At 54.9% G+C, this 15,129-nt stretch overlaps 1 protein-coding gene across 4 annotated transcripts in view; it reads right to left on the bottom strand.

Moving 5' to 3' along the window:
* The window catches only part of FAR1 (fatty acyl-CoA reductase 1), a 68,452-nt gene extending 58,661 nt beyond the window's left edge, over positions 1-9,791 (bottom strand). Inside the window, exon 1 of one of the 4 annotated variants that reach the window (XM_075325714.1) lies at positions 9,618-9,791. The gene's annotated coding sequence lies outside the window, so the exon portion shown is untranslated. The remainder of the gene's footprint in view (positions 1-9,617) is intronic. The other 3 variants (XM_075325716.1, XM_075325713.1, XM_075325715.1) reach the window with 3 other exon arrangements.
* Positions 9,792-15,129: the final 5,338 nt, after the last annotated feature.

A 15,129-nucleotide genomic window follows, 5' to 3' on the forward strand; every position in this document is an offset into this window, starting at 1 on the left:
TCCTCCAGTCGGCTCATGCAAGTGACTTTGGGAAACCTACCTCCATGTTTAAAGGGGGGAGGGGATACCAACTGTCAGACAGGGAAAAATCATAGTGGAAAAACTCCTTTTGGCTATGTGCGCACTAGAAATGTGAATTTTCTCAAGAAAATTTCTTGAGAAACTTCTGGGAGTGGAAGATTTCCGCACCTGCGGAAAAATCCGCGGCAAAAACGCATGCGGATTTGCCGCAGGTTGCTCCCTGCGGTTTTGCAATAAATAATGTAGATAATCGATAGACAGATAATGGATAGAGTGAAAGATGGATAGATGAATAGATAGATAGGCCCCTTTCACACGTCAGTGATTCTGGGACGTTTGTGCTTTTTTTTAAACGTACCAGAATCACTGACATACGCAGACGCATTATAATGAATGGGTCTGCTCACACGTCAGTGATTTTTCATTGCACGTGTCTCCGTGCGGCGTACCCGTGTGCGCGTGATTGCCGCACGGAGAGATGTCCATTTTTTTCTGGCATCACTGATGTCCCACGGACCACGCAGTGGTGTGGTCCGTCAAACACGTGCCAGAAAAAAAACGTGCTTTTAAAATAAAAAACATTTTTACTCACCCGGCTTCAGCGGCGCTCTCTGCAGCCCGTGCAGCCTGCTGCTTCTGAGCCGGCTCATTACTGTCATGCATATTCATGATGCACGACACAGCCAACCCGGAAGCAGCTGCTGCAGGGGTCAGCGCCGGCCGGATGCTGCACCGCGGGAGCGATCAGCACCATGGACAGCGGGAGCGCGCACAGGTGAGTTGATTTCTAAGTGCAATCACGGGCCACGGAGAATGGAGCCCGGATTGCACTTAGACAACCCACGTGTGCCGTAATTCACGGCACACGGAGGGACATGTGCGTGTTTTACACACCAGTGAAAAACGTCAGTGTTTTTCACTGACGTGTGAAACGGGCCATAGATAGATAGATAGATGAGAAAGACCTATAGAATGTCCCACCTCCCTGCATTTTCTAAGCTGGCACCCTTTAGTGACTTTCATGTGGCACTAAAGGGTGCTTAGCCTTGTATTTAGCCATAAAATAAATAAATAATTAAAAAAAAACCGTGAGGTCCCCCCATCTTTTGTAGCCAGCTAGGGTAAAGCAGACGGCTGCAGCCTGCAAACCACAGCTGGCAGCTTCACCTTGGCTGGTAATCCAAAATAGAGGGCACCCCACGCTGTTATTTTACATTAAATAAATAATTTAAAACAAAAAACGTGCGGTCCCCCCCAAATTGGATCACCAGCCAAGGTAAAGCGGACAGCTGTGGTCTGGTATTCTCAGACTAGGGAGGTCCACTGTTATTGGACACTCCCCAGCCTAAAAATAGGAGGCCGCAGCCGCCCCAGAAGTGGCGCATCCATTAGACGTGCCAATCCTGGCGCTTCGCCCCAGCTCATCCCGCGCCCTGGTGCGTTGGCAAACGAGGTAATATATGGGGTTGATGCCAGATGTGTAATGTCACCTGGCATCAAGCCCTGGGGTTGGAGAGTTCAGGCGTCTATCAGATACCCGAGATCACCAACCCAGTCAGTAAGAAATAAAAAATAGACAACAAAAAAAGTTTTATTTGAAAAAACACTCCCCAAAACATTCCCTCTTTAACCAATTTATTGAAAAGAACAATCTATTCCACGTCCGGCGTAATCCAATAAGGATGGGGGGGGGGGGGCACGGCGATCCATACCATAGTCGCTGTCCCAGTCAATGAAGAACAGAATGTTCCCCATTGGCTGGGAGAGCAATGCAGTGACCTGAGCTAAAATCAATAGGTCAGCCCAGGTCACTGCAGGGGATGCCGAGCGCTGCCATCAGGAGCATAGATGAGATCATTACCTTCTGTGATCATCTCCTGTAGTGCTGACGTCAGCGCTGTCACTGACTTCTATGCCTGCAGCGTTGTCAGAAGTATCGCGAGAGCCCATGACGTCACCGCTAGTGACAGTCTCGGGCCGCTCGCGAGACGGGCATAGACAGCAGTGACAGCGCTGACGTCAGGAGGCAGGAGATCGTCACAGCAGGTAATGATCTCACCTCCTGACAGCAGCGATCGTCATCCCCGCGGCTCCCAGCACTGCAGGGTGTCAGTGTCTGCCTGCGCTGCCGCGTGACAGGCTGCTGACACTGCGGGCAGACACTGACACCCTGCAGTGCAGGCAGCCGCGAGGCCGGAGCGGGACACAGACTGCACAGACACCTGGAGGTCGCACGGAAGCGCTTCTGTGCGGCGTCCAGGGAGTGCGACGTCTGTGTTAACTCCTCTCCGCTTCCTCTCCTGGCATAATGACATCGCTTCCTGCAAAACCGCAGGCAGCGATGTGCATTCCCGCAGGTAAATCGCGGCTATACCGGGGGTATTCCGCACATCATTTGCTACCTGCGGAATACCCCCGGAATTTCGCGATTACATTACAGTGAATGGAGTGAAATTCCGGGGGTATACCGCAGCTACCTGCGGAAAATAATGGACATGCACATTTTCTCAAGAAAGTTTCTCGAGAAAATTTTCTCAAGGAAATTTCTTGAGAAAAACCCGCACAGTGCGCACATATTTTTTTTTCTCATAGGATTTGCTGGGAAATGTCTGCACAAAGATTGCAGACATTGTTCAAGAAATTTCTGCAGCAAATCCGCGGGCAAAACGGCCTAGTGCGCACAGAGCCTTAAGGTTGATTTAAAGGGACACTCCGGGCAAAAGAGATTAACTCCAGTAGACCTTATACAAGCCTGAGCACTCTTAACCACGGGTCCTGCGCCCGGCACCCTCCAGGGTCCTGCGCCCGGCACCCTCCAGGGTCCTGCGCCCGGCACCCTCCAGGGTCCTGCGCCCGATAGATTGCACAGTGCTCTGATGAAAGTTGTATCCACAAAGATTAATTGTTAGGGTGATTTGGGCATCTCAGTCAGCCTCTCCTTCTGCAAAGTATAGACATAGAAGGGGGCTGGTTTTGTTGCTGCAATAGTGTCTGGCGTAAGCAGGGGCAGGGTGGCCATTGGACTCTATGGGGTCTCCGGTGCAACTCACTTGCACACTGGATGTGTGAGGTGTGGATGAGCTGGCCATATAGCCTCACTATAGGCAGCATCGAGCATGTGTCCCAATGATACCTGCCAATCATCTGGTCATCCTGTTGGCACCACAGGGGGAGGGGGGCTTCCTTCACATGACTGGTAGGGTCCGATGCCTCCAATTCAGTGGAAAAGGTGTCAAGTTTTTGCCGTCAGCAAAGGGACCGACACGGGTAATTACAGTATACTACAAAGGAAGGGTAACAGAGCCTCCCTCGCACGGGGATGTGTCTGTCTCCTTTCCACCCACCTCATTTACCCCCTTAAGAGTTAATAAATCAAGACATGCTTAAACAAAAAAAAAAACAAAACTAAAATGGTAAAGCAATTGGAGTCTAGGCAGAGGATAACCGCTGGGCCTGTACCGGGCACAGTAAAGCTACTGGCGTCTAGGCAGAGGATAACCGCTGGGCCTGTACCGGGCACAGTAAAGCTACTGGCGTCTAGGCAGAGGATAACCGCTGGGCCTGTACAGGGCACAGTAAAGCTACTGGCGTCTAGGCAGAGGATAACCGCTGGGCCTGTACCGGGCACAGTAAAGCTACTGGCGTCTAGGCAGAGGATAACCGCTGGGCCTGTACCGGGCACAGTAAAGTTACTGGCGTCTAGGCAGAGGATAACCGCTGGGCCTGTACCGGGCACAGTAAAGTTACTGGCGTCTAGGCAGAGGATAACCGCTGAGCCTGTACCGGGCACAGTAAAGCTACTGGCGTCTAGGCAGAGGATAACCGCTGGGCCTGTACCGGGCACAGTAAAGCTACTGGCGTCTAGGCAGAGGATAACCGCTGGGCCTGTACCGGGCACAGTAAAGCTACTGGCGTCTAGGCAGAGGATAACCGCTGGGCCTGTACAGGGCACAGTAAAGCTACTGGCGTCTAGGCAGAGGATAACCGCTGGGCCTGTACCGGGCACAGTAAAGCTACTGGCGTCTAGGCAGAGGATAACCGCTGGGCCTGTACCGGGCACAGTAAAGTTACTGGCGTCTAGGCAGAGGATAACCGCTGGGCCTGTACCGGGCACAGTAAAGTTACTGGCGTCTAGGCAGAGGATAACCGCTGAGCCTGTACCGGGCACAGTAAAGCTACTGGCGTCTAGGCAGAGGATAACCGCTGGGCCTGTACCGGGCACAGTAAAGCTACTGGCGTCTAGGCAGAAGATAACCGCTGGGCCTGTACAGGGCACAGTAAAGCTACTGGCGTCTAGGCAGAGGATAACCGCTGGGTCTGTACCGGGCACAGTAAAGCTACTGGCGTCTAGGCAGAGGATAACCGCTGGGTCTGTACCGGGCACAGTAAAGCTACTGGCGTCTAGGCAGAGGATAACCGCTGGGCCTGTACCGGGCACAGTAAAGCTACTGGCATCTATCTAGGCAGAGGATAACCGCTGGGCCTGTACCGGGCACAGTAAAGTTACTGGCGTCTAGGCAGAGGATAACCGCTGGGCCTGTACCGGGCACAGTAAAGCTACTGGCGTCTAGGCAGAGGATAACCGCTGGGCCTGTACAGGGCACAGTAAAGCTACTGGCGTCTAGGCAGAGGATAACCGCTGGGCCTGTACCGGGCACAGTAAATTACTGGCGTCTAGGCAGAGGATAACCGCTGGGCCTGTACAGGGCACAGTAAAGCTACTGGCGTCTAGGCAGAAGATAACCGCTGGCTGGGCCTGTACCGGGCACAGTAAAGCTACTGGCGTCTAGGCAGAGGATAACCGCTGGGCCTGTACCGGGCACAGTAAAGTTACTGGCGTCTAGGCAGAGGATAACCGCTGAGCCTGTACCGGGCACAGTAAAGCTACTGGCGTCTAGGCAGAAGATAACCGCTGGGCCTGTACCGGGCACAGTAAAGTTACTGGCGTCTAGGCAGAAGATAACCGCTGGGCCTGTACAGGGCACAGTAAAGCTACTGGCGTCTAGGCAGAGGATAACCGCTGGGTCTGTACCGGGCACAGTAAAGCTACTGGCGTCTAGGCAGAGGATAACCGCTGGGCCTGTACCGGGCAAAGTAAATTACTGGCGTCTAGGCAGAGGATAACCGCTGGGTCTGTACCGGGCACAGTAAAGTTACTGGTGTCTAGGCAGAGGATAACCGCTGGGTCTGTACCGGGCACAGTAAAGTTACTGGTGTCTAGGCAGAGGATAACCGCTGGGTCTGTACCGGGCACAGTAAAGCTACTGGCGTCTAGGCAGAGGATAACCGCTGGGCCTGTACCGGGCAAAGTAAAGCTACTGGCGTCTAGGCAGAGGATAACCGCTGGGCCTGTACCGGGCACAGTAAAGCTACTGGCGTCTAGGCAGAGGATAACCGCTGGGCCTGTACCGGGCACAGTAAATTACTGGCGTCTAGGCAGAGGATAACCGCTGGGCCTGTACAGGGCACAGTAAAGCTACTGGCGTCTAGGCAGAGGATAACTGCTGGGCCTGTACCGGGCACAGTAAATTACTGGCGTCTAGGCAGAGGATAACCGCTGGGCCTGTACAGGGCACAGTAAAGCTACTGGCGTCTAGGCAGAGGATAACCGCTGGGTCTGTACCGGGCACAGCAAAGTTACTGGCGTCTAGGCAGAGGATAACCGCTGGGCCTGTACCGAGCACAGTTTGGCCACTACTCCACAGAACGGGATTAGTACCGGGGTGGAGGAGCACGAGTGTGCCACGCTCGCCGTTTGCATCTGCTTCATTGCTTGCGGCGAGGAATAAAGCCGATAAGGAGATTTAAAGACTGAAGTTACAGGTTGGATGGGATTGTGCAATTCCTGGAAAGCAGAGGTGACGGCGGGCCGGGCCTCCGAGCTCGGGTTGCTGCGGGCCCCCATTGTCTTACATATGGAGACGTAGATAACTGGAGTTTCTGGAAAGTTTACATTCAGCCGAGACTTTCACCCGCGAGAGGGAAAACTTCAGACAATTCACAACATAACAAATGACTGATTTCTATCCAAATCATGATCTTCCCAAGTCACTGAAAGCAAGCAGAGCTGCTGACAAAGGATACGAGCCGACAAAGGATCTACAAACTGAAGAATTTACAGAAGACCGGAGACTTTAGATGCACAAAATAAGCACCACCAATGCTGCAATAGTACAAGGAAAGGGCCGCCGAGAAATGCTGGGAGTAGTAGTTCTACACCTGTCGTACAGCCTCAGGGGCACCTATAAGTGTGTTCACTGCTCTACATGTATATCTAGCATTATACACATCTCACATCCAAAATGAATGAGTTTTGCAGCGTGTCCTCATGCTAAATAACATGCCGTTTTTTGTCCACAGCCCCTATACAGTCCTATGTGTAACCATGGTTACAGACTACATGTGCAGCTGGATACTGCAGTCATTCTCAGGCTGAAAGCAGGAATAACAGGACACAGGTTGGTCGGTTGCCAGGGGGAACGCATAACTCTGCATAGGAGCTGTATACACAAAACGGCGGGTTTTCAGTGAATACCATTTCTCATGTATTGGCGCCACAAGAAAAGAAGTTGGTTGCACAAGTATTCACACGCTTTACATCAGATCTTTGCTGGCAGCCGTGGTTACTTTTATCACCCGAGTCTGCGCACACACAGAAATCACAATCGGCGCTGGCTAACGAGAAACAAAAACATGGCGAAGTCAGCAAGAATGAAATTAATGTCACGTCCGCAGCGGGCGAGAGAACGACAGCAGCACAAGTGTGAGCGCCCGGCACTGCCACAGGGGAGAGCGGACCGTGGGAACTGGGAGGGTTAAAGCCAGATCAAAAATATTAACACCCCGGGGAATACACTGAAGAGGAACAAAGATACAAAACCACAGGAGGCTTCATGAACTGCCAAAAAAAAAAAAAGGGCGGATACACGTGCCCCGGCTCAGGGGTGTCCGGCCTCGCACGTCACTGCACATTCCTGCAGTCCCCAACCTGCGGCTGTGACCCCGCTGCTGGGCAACCACAACTCCCAGCATTGCAGCCCACTGGTGCGCCTCCATGTGCAGCAACGCGGGAATTCTGTGAATTCAGAAGGAATGCGACAGCGGTATATCAGATCTGCAGACAGGACCAGCGAGGGTGGAGCGTGCAGAACCCCGGCCTAAGCGGCTGCAGATCAGACCCCGATAACTGGCGCCTCTCGCAGGATCAACAACTTATCACAGCTTCTGGAAGTGAGCAGATGCGGAAAGGAAGAAACACGGCAACTGCCAGAAAAGCAATCGCCCGATTTCAAGATATAAAGGCTGCGTTCACACAACACGGCAGCAGCGGGCCTCGGCAGCAGCGGGCCTCGGCAGCAGCGGGCCTCGGCAGCACCTCGGCATTTTTCACCATTATGATCGGCCGTGCTGTTTCACTGGTGGAAATGCCCCCTGCAACACTAAGTGATTGTGTAGGGGAGCAAGAAAAAGGTTTATCAGCTGCAAGGTGTAAATGTAGCCTTACAGGGGTGGTCAATCAATGACTCCCCAGGAGGGTCTTATTGCTGAGCCTGCACATGACACGTGTACCCTTGTGTGGTCATGTGACATCATACATGCGAGCCAAGGAGGATCATGTGCTCACACAGGCGTGACATCACAAGCCCGTTATCAGACAGCAGCCGATACTGTGGGCAGCCCACCGGAGTGAATGGCACAAGGAGGGTCCATCCCAAATATTCCCGTCATGCACATTTCTATATACAGAGAGTGGCTTCCTGGTTTTCCGCTATATTCCAGCCCATGACGGCCGCATGTCGCTGTCTTCTAGGATCAGCAGCGCTCGTATCCCGTGTCTGCACCTCACAGCACAGTAAGGTTTCTGAACGCAGCCATGGCTATCTACGGCCTGACATTTGGGGCAGTGCCCGGGCTGGGGGGGGGGGGGGGGGTCTCCAGGCAAGAAGCTGTGGGGGTCAGCTCAGGACACTCACAGCCGGGCACTGCGGTCCAAACACACATGACCGGATCAGTGCTGTTCAGCAGGTGACTTGTGCTGCCCAGGTCCGGTTTGTGTCTGGCCCTCCTTTCTGCAATGTAGTATACGTTACGAGGACGGTCCCCCCCCTTCTGTGCGTCGTGCTTACGAGGCCGGTCCCCCCCTTCTGTGCGTCGTGCTTACGAGGCCGGTCCCCCCCTTCTGTGCGTCGTGCTTACGAGGCCGGTCCCCCCCTTCTGTGCGTCGTGCTTACGAGGCCGGTCCCCCCTTCTGTGCGTCGTGCTTACGAGGCCGGTCCCCCCTTCTGTGCGTCGTGCTTACGAGGCCGGTCCCCCCCTTCTGTGCGTCGTGCTTACGAGGCCCCGCAAAGTCTGGGTAAGATGTCCATGGTGATGCCACTTTGCATCGTGCAAACCAGGGGCCCCCGGACGTCGACTGCAGAAGTGAAGCGTGACCTGGGCGCCGGATGAGGGCAGTGATGAGCGGACTGCTGATCTCTAATCCTGGACTCTATAGATCACTCACTATCCAGCGAATAAGAAACGGACGAAGGCGCCACACCTGTGCGGACAGATGAAAGCGCTGCAACGTTCACGTCTTCAGCCCTGAGGAAAGCCGAAAGGTGGCATCACCGCGACCCTCGCCATGAGGCGCGTGGAGGGGAGAAGAGGTGGGCCGCGGGGGGCGGGAGGAGAATAGAAGTGCAGGTTGTGGGGGAGGGTTGGCAGAAGAGGAGGAGGAGTTGGGAGGAGGGCGGGGCGAGGGCACACACCAGGGGGGGGGAGAGAAGAGGGGGCCGCACACCAGAGGGGGGGGGGAGAGAAGAGGGGGGCGCACACCAGAGGCAGGGAGGAAGAGGGGGCGCACACCAGAGGCAGGGAGGAAGAGGGGGGGCGCACACCAGAGGGGGGAAAGAAGGGAACGCACACTAGAGGGGAGGGGAGGGGGCGCACACAACAAGAGGTGGGGGGGCCCACCAGAGGCGGCGGGGGAAGGGGGGGCCCACCAGAGGCGGGGGGGGAAGGGGGGGCCCACCAGAGGCGGGGGGGGGGGGGGGGGGGAAGGGGGGGCACACCAGAGGCGGGGGGGGAGGGGGCACACCAGAGGCGGGGGGGGGGAGGGGGCACACCAGAGGCGGGGGGGGGAGGGGGCACACCAGAGGCGGGGGGGGGGAGGGGGCACACCAGAGGCGGGGGGGGGGGGGGGAGGGGGCCGCACACCAGGGGGGGAGGGGGGCCCACCAGAGGCGGGGCAGGGTCAGGGATGATTGGCAGGAAGGGCAGCAGTAGGTGTGAGCTGCAGAGGCCGGGGTCTGATGTCGGCTGCTGATAACCGGCCCTCACAGACCTAACGAATGGCTGAGGCGAGCTCTGCTCTCGGGGGAACAGCCGGACACCCCATCACTGTGACCGCAGCCATTTGTCACACAGATTTCTCGGCAGCAGATGAATAAAGGGTTAATATCTGGAAATGAAGCTGAATGGAGCTGCCCTTTAAGAGGGTGAGGGGGGCTGAGCCGGGCGCATCAGCTGCACGTTATATGTGTGCACACGTGACCAGACGCCACTGAGGGGTCCCACACCCGACCCCCGCTCTGCCGCCCTGACCCGCGCGTTACCTCAGCCCGGCGGCGGCGGCGGCGGCGGCGGCAGCTCTCGCTCTTGTGGCCTCGCCTCAACTGACGCCCCAGCCTTCAGGCCGCGCGGTCCGAGCACGCCCTCAGCCGGCAGCCACGCCCAGCTGTGCGCTGAATGGACGAAGGACCATGACGTCACGGAACAGGCAAGAAAACCCCGCCCTGTGATTGGACGATCTGCTGGTACATGAAGGAGGGGACCACACCCATCCGTTACCGGGGGGACCGGGCGGGAGAGACCTCGGAGGATGCTGGGTAATGGAAGATGGGGAGTCGGGACGGGCGTGAGGGAGCGAAGGATTATGGGATGGTTGCCTCAGCAACGGCATCAAGAGCAGCCACGTAGAGGAAGGGTGATGAGTGTCACCGAGTAACGTGCGGGAGCCTGAGAAATAACGGGGTCTCACATAGATAACGACACCACGTTACCCCATAACGACCCCACATTGCCCGTAACGACCCCAAGTTACCCCATAATGACCCCAAGTTACCCCATAACGACCCCACATTACCCATACCGACCCCACATTACCCATAATGACCCCACATTACCCATACCGACCCCACATTACCCATAATGACCCCACATTACCCATACCGACCTCAAGTTACCCCATACCAACCCCAAGTTACCCCATACCGACCCCACATTGCCCGTAACGACCCCACATTGCCCATAATGACCCCAAGTTACCCCATAAGGCCCTCTTCTACCCATAACGACCACACATTACCCATAACGACCCCACATTACCCATAATGACCCCACATTACCCATACCGACCCCACATTACCCATAATGACCCCACATTACCCATACCGACCTCAAGTTACCCCATACCAACCCCAAGTTACCCCATACCGACCCCACATTGCCCGTAACGACCCCACATTGCCCATAATGACCCCAAGTTACCCCATAAGGCCCTCTTCTACCCATAACGACCACACATTACCCATAACGACCCCACATTACCCATAATGACCCCACATTACCCATACCGACCCCACATTACCCATACCGACCCCAAGTTACCCCATAATGACCCCACATTACCCATAACGACCCCACATTACCCCATAATGACCCCACATTACCCCATAATGACCCCACATTACCCATACTGACCCCACATTACCCATACTGACCCCACATTACCCATAACGACCCCACATTACCCCATAATGACCCCACATTACCCATACTGACCCCACATTACCCATACCAACCCCACATTACCCATAATGACCCCACATTACCCATACCGACCCCAAGTTACCCCATACCGACCCCACATTGCCCGTAACGACCCCACATTGCCCATAATGACCCCAAGTTACCCCATAAGGCCCTCTTCTACCCATAACGACCACACATTACCCATAACGACCCCACATTACCCATAATGACCCCACATTACCCATAACGACCCCACATTACCCATAATGACACCACATTACCCATAACGACCCCACATTACCCATACCGACCCCAAGTTACCCCATAATGACCCCACATTACCCATAATGACCCCACATTACCCCATAATGACCCCACATTACCCCATAATGACCCCACATTACCCATACCGACCACAAGTTACCCCATAAGGCCCTCTTCTACCCATAACGACCCCACATTACCCATAACGACCCCACATTACCCATACCGACCCCAAGTTACCCCATAATGACCCCACATTACCCATACCGACCCCACATTACCCATACCGACCACAAGTTACCCCATCATGACCCCACATTACCCATACCGACCCCAAGTTACCCCATCATGACCCCACATTACCCATACCGACCCCAAGTTACCCCATAATGACCCCACATTACCCATACCGACCCCAAGTTACCCCATAATGACCCCACATTACCCTTAACGATGCCACGTTTCCTTGTAGCAATCCCTCGTTTCCCCGTAGCAACCCCACGTTGCCCTGTAGTGACCCCACGTTGCCCTGTAGTGACCCCACGTTGCCCTGTAGTTACCCCACGTTGCTCTGTAGTGACCCTATGTTGCCCCATAAGGACTCCACATTATTCCGTAGCAATCTTTCATTATTCCGTAACGACGCCATGTTGTCCCGTAAGGACCGCACATTATTCTGTAGCGACCTCTCATTACTTAGCGACCCCTCGTTGCCCAATAGCGACTCTCCGTTGCCCCATAGCGACCCCTCGTTGCCCCGTAGCGACCCCTCATTGTCCCATAGAGACCCCTTGTTGCCCCGTAGCGACCCCTCATTGTCCCATAGCGACTCCACGTTGCCCCATAGCGACCCCTTGTTGCCCTGTAGCGACGCTCCTTTGCCCCGTAGTGACCGCACGTTCCCCCATAATGTATGCAGCTCTGCGTCCATGTTTCGTCCCTGGCCCCCCTGTGGTTCTCTTCCTTACACCTGAGCAGGTCCTGGGGTCCCAGTTTTAATACGGACCCTGAACTGATCACATTGCGCCATGTGCGATTGTCCTGATCCTGTTATTGGACTCTCAGGTTTTGCCACAAAACAAAACTATTTGTTCATTACATTTTTAAAAGTAAAATATGGAAGTTACATTTTCCGGAAGCAAAAACTGCCTGAGGTGGGCTTACCTGGGGGGGGGGGTCACGAAGCCGCAGATCAGGGTGGGCACATGGACAGAGCATCGGCTCTGGAGGGCACAGTGAACAGAGAGGACCAGGAGAGCAAAGGAGGAGCAGCAAGTCCAGAGCAGCACGTGGCGGAACCACCGGACTCTGGCAACGATGCACAAAGTGAGCAGAGGCTTCACCAGCGGGACAGAGGGTGCGCAGCAATCACAGGGGTGCGACTGATCTGAATGCACAATGGAGCGATCTGCACGATGAGAACACGAGGCTCAATACTAAAGGCCGCTTTACACCAGGATATCGCTAGCGACGTGACACGCCCAGATCGTAGTTACAACGTGCAGAGAACGCTCATAGGTCGTTTTGTAGCGGTCACTCGTAACGATCTCACCAACGACGCTACAGCGATCAGCGATATATTGTTTGACCAAGGCGGTCGTGTGGCTGTTGTTCGCCGTTTGCAGGTGTCAAACGTAGCAATATGTCTGCTGCGATCCAAACGACGAACAATATTATGAAAGTGAACGACGTGTCAACGATCAACGATTTTCACCCTGTTTGCGATCATTCTGAGTCGCTCATAGGTGTCACACGCAACGACATCGCTAATGATGCCGGATGTGCGTCACGAAAACTGTGACCCCAATGACATATCGTCAGATAAATCGTAGCATGTAACGGGACCTTTAGGCTATGTGCGCACTAGAGATGTGAAGTTTCTCAAGAAAATTTCTTGAGAAACTTCTGGGAGTGAAAGATTTCCGGACCTGCGGAAAAAATCCGCACCAAATCCGCATGCGGATTTGACGCGGATTTGCCGCGGATTTGCCGCGGAATTGCCGCGATTTTCCCGCGGGTGGTTCCCTGCGGATTTTTGCATGCTGTACTGCCGAAATCCGCAGGGTACCTGCAGAAATAATGGACATGTTCATTTTCTAAAGAAAGTTTCTCGAGAAATTCTTCTCGCGGAAATTTCTTGAGAAAAATCCGCACCAGTGCGCACAGCTATTTTTTTTTTCCATAGAATTTGCTGGGAAATGTCTGCACAAAGATTGCAGACATTTCTCAAGAAATTTCCGCGGCAAATCCGCGGGTAAATCCGCGGGTGAAAAGCTCTAGTGCGCACATAGCCTTAGACACAAGTGTGTGTGACTGAGCCTTAAAAGGCCTTGGAAGGTGATGTCACCGTGGAGCCACTTGTGAGCCCCAACGTGCAGCGCAGAAAAGGGAAGTGTCAGTCATGGACGGACCGGGCTCCGTAGTAAAGGGGCCGCTCATGAATGGACCGGGCGGTGTAATAAAGGGGCCGCTAATGAATGGACCGGGCGGTGTAATAAAGGGGTCGCTCATGAATGGACCGGGCGGTGTAATAAAGGGGCCGCTCATGAATGGACCGGGCAGTGTAATAAGTGGCCGCTCATGAATGGACCGGGCGGTGTAATAAAGGGGCCGCTCATGAATGGACCGGGCGGTGTAATAAGTGGCCGCTCATGAATGGACCGGGCGGTGTAATAAGTGGCCGCTCATGAATGGACCGGGCGGTGTAATAAGTGGCCGCTCATGAATGGACCGGGCGGTGTAATAAAGGGGCCGCTCATGAATGGACCGGGCGGTGTAATAAGTGGCCGCTCATGAATGGACCGGGCGGTGTAATAAGTGGCCGCTCATGAATGGACCGGGCGGTGTAATAAGTGAATAAGTGGCCAGTCATGGAAGGACCGCCTGTGTAATAGCGCGGCCGGTCAGTGCTGGTGGAAAGCCTCTGGCGGTGTCCCCTGCGTTCCGGTGGTTTCGGCTCTCCCCTCTTTCTCCGCTCTCCGGGGATTTCCACTTCTGCGGAGGCATTACCGGGACGTTACTGTGATAATGCACACAAGCGCTCCCCGGAGAGGGTTTGGGTTGGCAATGAACGTTCCTGCGTGCACTTAACCCTTCAGCCACCATCAGATGTAACAGATTTGCTGCACGTCAGAAAGTACCCACGAAATGTGGGACTTGTGTAAAGTGCAAGAGGATGTTTAGTGGCCGTTCCCAGGTGGATTGGGGTAGACCGTGATCAGGAGGATGAGGACTGCAACCACTGGAACCCCCGAATCAGAAGGAGGTGCTCGTCCCTGGTGTCCCGAGCATGTTCACAATGCAGAGAGAAACCTCCTAACCACAGACCCCGCACTACACATGGAGGAGACCCCGCACTACACATGGAGGAGACCCCGCACTACACATGGAGGAGACCCCGCACTACACATGGAGGAGACCCCGCACTACACATGGAGGAGATCCCGCACTACACATGGAGGAGACCCCGCACTACACATGGAGGAGACCCCGCACTACACATGGAGGAGACCCCGCACTACACATGGAGGAGACCCCGCACTACACATGGAGGAGACCCCGCACTACACATGGAGGAGACCCCGCACTACACATGGAGGAGACCCCGCACTACACATGGAGGAGACCCCGCACTACACATGGAGGAGACCCCGCACTACACATGGAGGAGACCCCGCACTACACATGGAGGAGACCCCGCACTACACATGGAGGAGACCCCGCACTACACATGGAGGAGACCCCGCACTACACATGGAGGAGACCCCGCACTACACATGGAGGAGATCCCGCACTACACATGGAGGAGACCCCGCACTACACATGGAGGAGACCCCGCACTACACATGGAGGAGACCCCGCACTACACATGGAGGAGACCCCGCACTACACATGGAGGAGACCCCGCACTAAACATGGAGGAGACCCTGCACTAAACATGGAGGAGACCCCGCACTACACATGGAGGAGACCCCGCACTACACATGGAGGAGACCCCGCACTACACATGGAGGAGACCCCGCACTACACATGGAGGAGACCCCGCACTAC

The sequence above is a fragment of the Anomaloglossus baeobatrachus genome, chromosome 10 (genome assembly GCF_048569485.1).
Source record: "Anomaloglossus baeobatrachus isolate aAnoBae1 chromosome 10, aAnoBae1.hap1, whole genome shotgun sequence".
Taxonomy (NCBI): Eukaryota; Metazoa; Chordata; class Amphibia; order Anura; family Aromobatidae; genus Anomaloglossus; species Anomaloglossus baeobatrachus.